Source organism: Haliaeetus albicilla, unplaced genomic scaffold (genome assembly GCF_947461875.1).
Source record: "Haliaeetus albicilla unplaced genomic scaffold, bHalAlb1.1 scaffold_39, whole genome shotgun sequence".
In the NCBI taxonomy this organism is placed as follows: Eukaryota; Metazoa; Chordata; class Aves; order Accipitriformes; family Accipitridae; genus Haliaeetus; species Haliaeetus albicilla.
Window position 1 is genome coordinate 782,958 of NW_027212478.1, and position 5,350 is coordinate 788,307.

The following is a 5,350-nucleotide window of genomic DNA, read 5'->3' on the forward strand; positions in this document are numbered from 1 at the left end:
CCCCAAAAAAACCCAAATCACTGCACCGGCCAGAAAGAGCCTGGAAACTTCATCCCTCTTTTATTGCCCATTTCCCATGCGAGCTCCACGACCTGGGAGCAACGCAGCCAACGGCACCTTCGAGAAGCAGCCTCACCTTTCTGGGTCTGGCTTGCAGAAGGTGCAGGGTGAGGTCCCCGTCGGGGCGGTCCCCCAGCACCGGGGGGTCGGGGGGGGGCCGAGCCCCTTCCTTCGGGCAGTCCCAGTGGTGCCGCTGGGGCGGCGGGAGCTGCGCTGGACCCCGGGCAGGCGCAGTGCCGTCGGCGACAGCACGGCGCAGCTCCCGGTGCCACTGCTGCTCAGCGTCTCGCCTCGCACGCTGACTCGCCCCAAGCATTGTCCTTGCTCCAAAACCGTCCCCTGGAGCAGCTGCACCGCCACCGCCCGCAGCTCTCGGGGGCCACAGAGGGTTATTCTGCTCAAGAGGAGGAGGAAAAAACAAAAGAAAAGAGAAAGCCCCAAACCCAAATGTAAAGGAGCCTCAGCGCCGGAGGACGAGCTCTCCTCTCTCAAAGCAGCCTGGGGGAACCACGGGCAGAAGAGGTGAACCCAGCCCTGGGCTTGGGGTTTGAGGACCCCTCACCGCTTCCCCAGCCACCCTCCCTGGGTGGAGAACTGCTGCAGCACGTTGAAGGCAGACAGCAGGGCCCAGCTCTGCACCACCAGCGCTTTGCCGGGACACAGGCAGCCTGAGCAGAGCCTGGACCTCCCCGAGCACCTCACCGCAGACAGCCAGAGCACACCCAGACACCCAGGCATCCTCCACGTGGAGGCCACTTCCCACCCCAGCTGGCCAACGCAACGGGCTGCCTACCTTCTTCAAGGATGTCAGCAGTTTGATGCTGACGAAGCCCATCTTGTTCTTCTGGACATGTTTCAGGTGAACTCTGCTCATTATAATACCAAAACACACCTCCACCCCCAAAGTTACCCATCTCCAAGGTGCGACCAACCCCCACTGAGCACGCGCTCTGAATTTTCTCTAGCGTATACCTTTAAAAGCAAACCGAGAGAACTTTATACCAATCAAAGGAAAGGTATGTGTGACTAGAGTCACTCAAGCTCCACCGAAAAACTCAGAAAACATAAAAGGGCTTAAGAGAGGAGAAATGTCAGGGAAGACACCATCACAGACAAGTCGGGAGGACATCGCTGACTTCTGGCATCAGTCGATGGGCTGAGCCTCTCTCCCCCGCGCCACAGGGTTGCCTATTGCGTGAGATTTGAACACTCGGCTGTACTGAGTGCTTCCCCGGGAAACTTAGAATTCTTTAGAGTTCTTTTCTTTCATCATTTAACGCGCCTGTAGGCGACTGTATTGTCACCTGCACGTGCTTTGCAGACAGTCTATTTATCACGGGCAATCCAAAAGCACCTGTACCGTTGCTTTAATAAACTGCGCTGCTCATTCATCTAGTCTTGATAATTTGTTAGCGCAACCAAACTCCCGAAGTCTGGTCATTCTCGTGCGTTGAACGCAGCTAAGCCAGAGTGCAGTACGCTATTAAGGCCATCCCTCATCGTGATAGTTCAGCACATTGAACGCGACCACCCTTAGAGCGTCGAATTGGACATCACTCAGAAATTAAACCCAGCCGTCCCTAGCCCCTCTGACATCTGAGGATAAGCTGGAACGCAAGGCGGTTTATTTTCTGCCAAACTTCTGGACTCAGTAACGCCACACAGCCCCCGGGGCCGGCACCCCAAAGGCCTTCCTCTGAAGGATGCTGGGCCGAGGGGCGGCGGGCAGCGCTGCGCACGGGGGGCCCCCCTCACACCACCCCCCCGTGTCGCAGTGCCACCACCCGGCAACGCAGCAGTCACAATGCCCCGGGGCACTATAAAAGGGGCAGCCTCCCCTGTCCCACTGCCAGTCTGCCTGGCAGGCGGCCCAGAGACATCCCAGAGGAAGTCTGTGAGGAGCCGCTGGAATTACTTGCCGGGCGCTGAGGGAGGAAGACCGGAGGCTGCACCAGGCTGCTGGAGACGAGAAGAACCACCAAGCCCTGGAGGTGCCCGAGGCCATCAGGCTTTTTTGGATGGAGAGCTGTGGCAAGACCAAGGGAATGCCTTCTTGAGGAGCACTGCAGAGCTTGCCGTCCTCACTCCCTGCGGAACCAGTGGCAGCAGCCGTAAGAAGTGGGATGCAGAGATGTTGCCAGGGCTCCCAGTGCTTTGGAGCACCCGCTGGTGGCCCGAAGGCGTGGGAAGGATTCTTGCCCCCAAGGTCGATCAGGCCGGGGGCACTTGGCCACTCTCGGAAGCCCCGAGGTGGCTCCAGGTTCAGGGAGAACAGGGCTTGGGCATCCCCTGGGGGGCGTGACCAGCCTGCGGGACCAGGAGGCAGGTCTTGCTCACACGTGCTCAGGGAATAGCCGATCGCCAGCTCTGGGGTCAGGAAGGAATTTTCCCCCGGCGCAGATTGGCACTGGGCCCCGGGGGTTTTTTGCCTTCCTCTGCAGCACTGAGCAGGACCACTTGTCAGGGCTCCTCCGGTCCGTTTTGGCTAGGTTACTGCCTGCTGCTCGTGCAAGATCTTGGGTAGCAGCCCCAGACTCCTAAAAGGAAGCTACCCTTGAGGTTTTTTCTTTTTTGGAGGAAGCTCTCCCCTTTGGGATCCACCTGTGACTCCTCCCAGGCATCTCCCAGAGCCTTTTGGCCTTTTCATAGCTATCTTTTCTTAGGATCTTAGGTCCGTAAAGCAGAGGCCAAAAGATTCTGGGAGATGCCTGGGAGGAGTCTCGGGTGGATCCCGGAGGAAAGAGCTTCCTCCAAAGGAGAAAAATCATCCGGGGTAGCCTCATTAGACAAGTCTGGGGCTGCTACCTGGGATCTCAGCTCCTTATAAGAAAAGGCCAAAAGACTCTAGGAGATGCCTGGAAGGAGTCACAGGGGGATCCCGGAGGGCAGAGCTTCCTCCAAAAAAGAAAAAAACCTCAAAGGTAGCTTCCTTGGAGGAGTCTGGGGCTTCTACCTGAGACCTTAGGTAGGTAAAGCAGAGGACAGAAGACTCTAGGAGATGCCTGGGAGGAGTCTCAGGTGGCTGTCGGAGTTGAGAGATTTCTCTACAGGAGAAAAAAAATGTCTTGAGCTACTTACTTGGAGGAGTCTGGGGCAGGTAGCTGGGATCTCCGGTCCCGAACGCAGAGGTCAAAACATTCTGGGAGACGCCTGGGAGGAGTCTTGGGTCAATCCTGGAGGAGAGAGCTTCCTGCAAAAGAGAAGAATCATCTTGGGTAGCTTCCCTGGAGGAGTCTGGGGCTGCTACCTGAGATCTTAGGTACGTAAAGCAGAGGCCAAAAGACTCTAGGAGGTGCCTGGGAGGAGTCTCAGGTGGCTGTCGGAGTTGAGAGATTTCTCTACAGGAGAAAAAAAATGTCTTGAGCTACTTACTTGGAGGAGTCTGGGGCAGGTAGCTGGGATCTCCGGTCCCGAACACAGAGGTCAAAACATTCTGGGAGACGCCTGGGAGGAGTCTTGGGTCAATCCTGGAGGAGAGAGCTTCCTGCAAAAGAGAAGAATCATCTTGGGTAGCTTCCCTGGAGGAGTCTGGGGCTGCTACCTGAGATCTTAGGTACGTAAAGCAGAGGCCAAAAGACTCTAGGAGGTGCCTGGGAGGAGTCTCAGGTGGCTGTCGGAGTTGAGAGATTTCTCTACAGGAGAAAAAAAATGTCTTGAGCTACTTACTTGGAGGAGTCTGGGGCAGGCAGCTGGGATCTCGGGTCCCGAACGCAGAGGTCAAAACACTCTGGGAGATGCCTGGGAGGAGTCTTGGGTCGATCCCAGAGGAGAGAGCTTCCTGCAAAGGAGAAAAATCGTCTTGGGTAGCTTCCTTGGAAGAGTCTGGGGCTGCTACCTGAGGCATTAGGTAGTTAGAGCAGAGGCTAAAAGACTCTGGGAGATGCCTGGGAGGAGTCTCGGGTGCATCCCGAAGAGGAGAGCTTCCTCCAAAGGAGCAAAATCATCTTGGGTAGCGGCCTTGACGAAATCTGGGGCTGGGCATCCCCTGGGAGGCGTGACCAGCCTGCGGGACCAGGAGGCAGGTCTTGCTCACATGTGCTCAGGGAATAGCCGATCGCCAGCTCTGGGGTCAGGAAGGAATTTTCCCCCGGCGCAGATTGGCACTGGGCCCCGGGGGTTTTTTGCCTTCCTCTGCAGCACTGAGCAGGACCACTTGCCAGGGCTCCTCCGGTCCATTTTGGCTAGGTTACTGCCTGCTGCTCGTGCACCACGAAGATGGCCTCTCGTGCCCTGCAGCTAGGGGGAGGAAGGCTTTTTTTCCCCCACGGTGGGCTAGCAAGTGTCCCCGGGGGTTTTTTGCCTTCCTCTGCAGCACTGAGCACGGCCCCTCGCCAGGGCTCCTTTGGGCCGTTGTGGCTAGGTGCCCGCTGCTCGTGCTCCACGAAGGTGGCCCTCGTGCCCCGCATCTGGGGGGAGGAAGCTTTCTGACTCCCAGGCCGGGCTCCAAGGGATGCTCCCGGGGGTTGCTTCTTGTCCTCTGTAGCACTGAGCACAGCCCCTTGTCAGGGCTCCTCTGGGCCCTTTCGCCTAGCTCCCTGCCTGCTGCTCTTGCACCTCCAAGGCACCGCTCGTGCCCTGCCTCTCTCGGGCTCTCTTGCCCAGTGCAAGTCTGGAGCGGGAGCGGGAGCGAGCTCTGCTCTTCCCTTAGCTCCATTTCCCCAGGGCTTATGGCTTGGGCAAAACAGCCTGTGCTTGGAAGGGCTCCAGGCTTGCTGCCCCATCACGAGCTGCCACTTTTCACCTCTCCCTGCACGCAAATCAAGCGCAGGGCCGGCACGAGAGCGCCTTTTGTGCATCGTTGGCCAAGAAGCACAGCGGCGGAGCAAGTTGCCGAACGCAAAAATACGCTTTTCACCTCTACCTGTCATACTTTGGAAAATACCCCACGGTACCACACACCTCCTCCTCCTCCTCCTTCTTCTTCTTTTGTGTGTGGTCGGTCCTGATCCTCATTCTGCACGTTCTCACTCTTCAGGAAACAGGGACTGCTTGGCCTGTATTCCTCCTGCTACTTTCTGTAGCTCTGGGACTTGCCTTTGCCAGGCTGCAAAGGATGTTTTCTCAAGCTCAACTGAAGAATGCATCAGCCTGCTCCTGGCTACACAGGCACATTGTGTTAAGGCTTGTGAGCATCAGCTCTGAAACAGACTCAGAAAAATAAAAATAATAGCCTGTTTCCACTTGCAACCTTTGTGTTATGTGTCCTTCAAAGTGGTTCTGGAGCTGAAACCCCCCTGGCGTTTCAGGCAAATAACAGTCTCGTTGGTATTTGACTCATGGTGAGCACAGG

At 57.0% G+C, this 5,350-nt stretch overlaps 1 long non-coding RNA gene across 1 annotated transcript; it reads right to left on the bottom strand.

Moving 5' to 3' along the window:
• Positions 1-2,365: 2,365 nt before the first annotated feature.
• LOC138684192 (uncharacterized) lies at positions 2,366-3,833 on the bottom strand. Its single transcript, XR_011323566.1, has 3 exons — positions 3,727-3,833; positions 3,433-3,544; positions 2,366-3,250 (listed from the first exon to the last, which is right to left on the bottom strand). It is a non-coding gene; the product is annotated as an uncharacterized lncRNA (long non-coding RNA).
• Between the last annotated feature and the right edge of the window lie 1,517 nt (positions 3,834-5,350).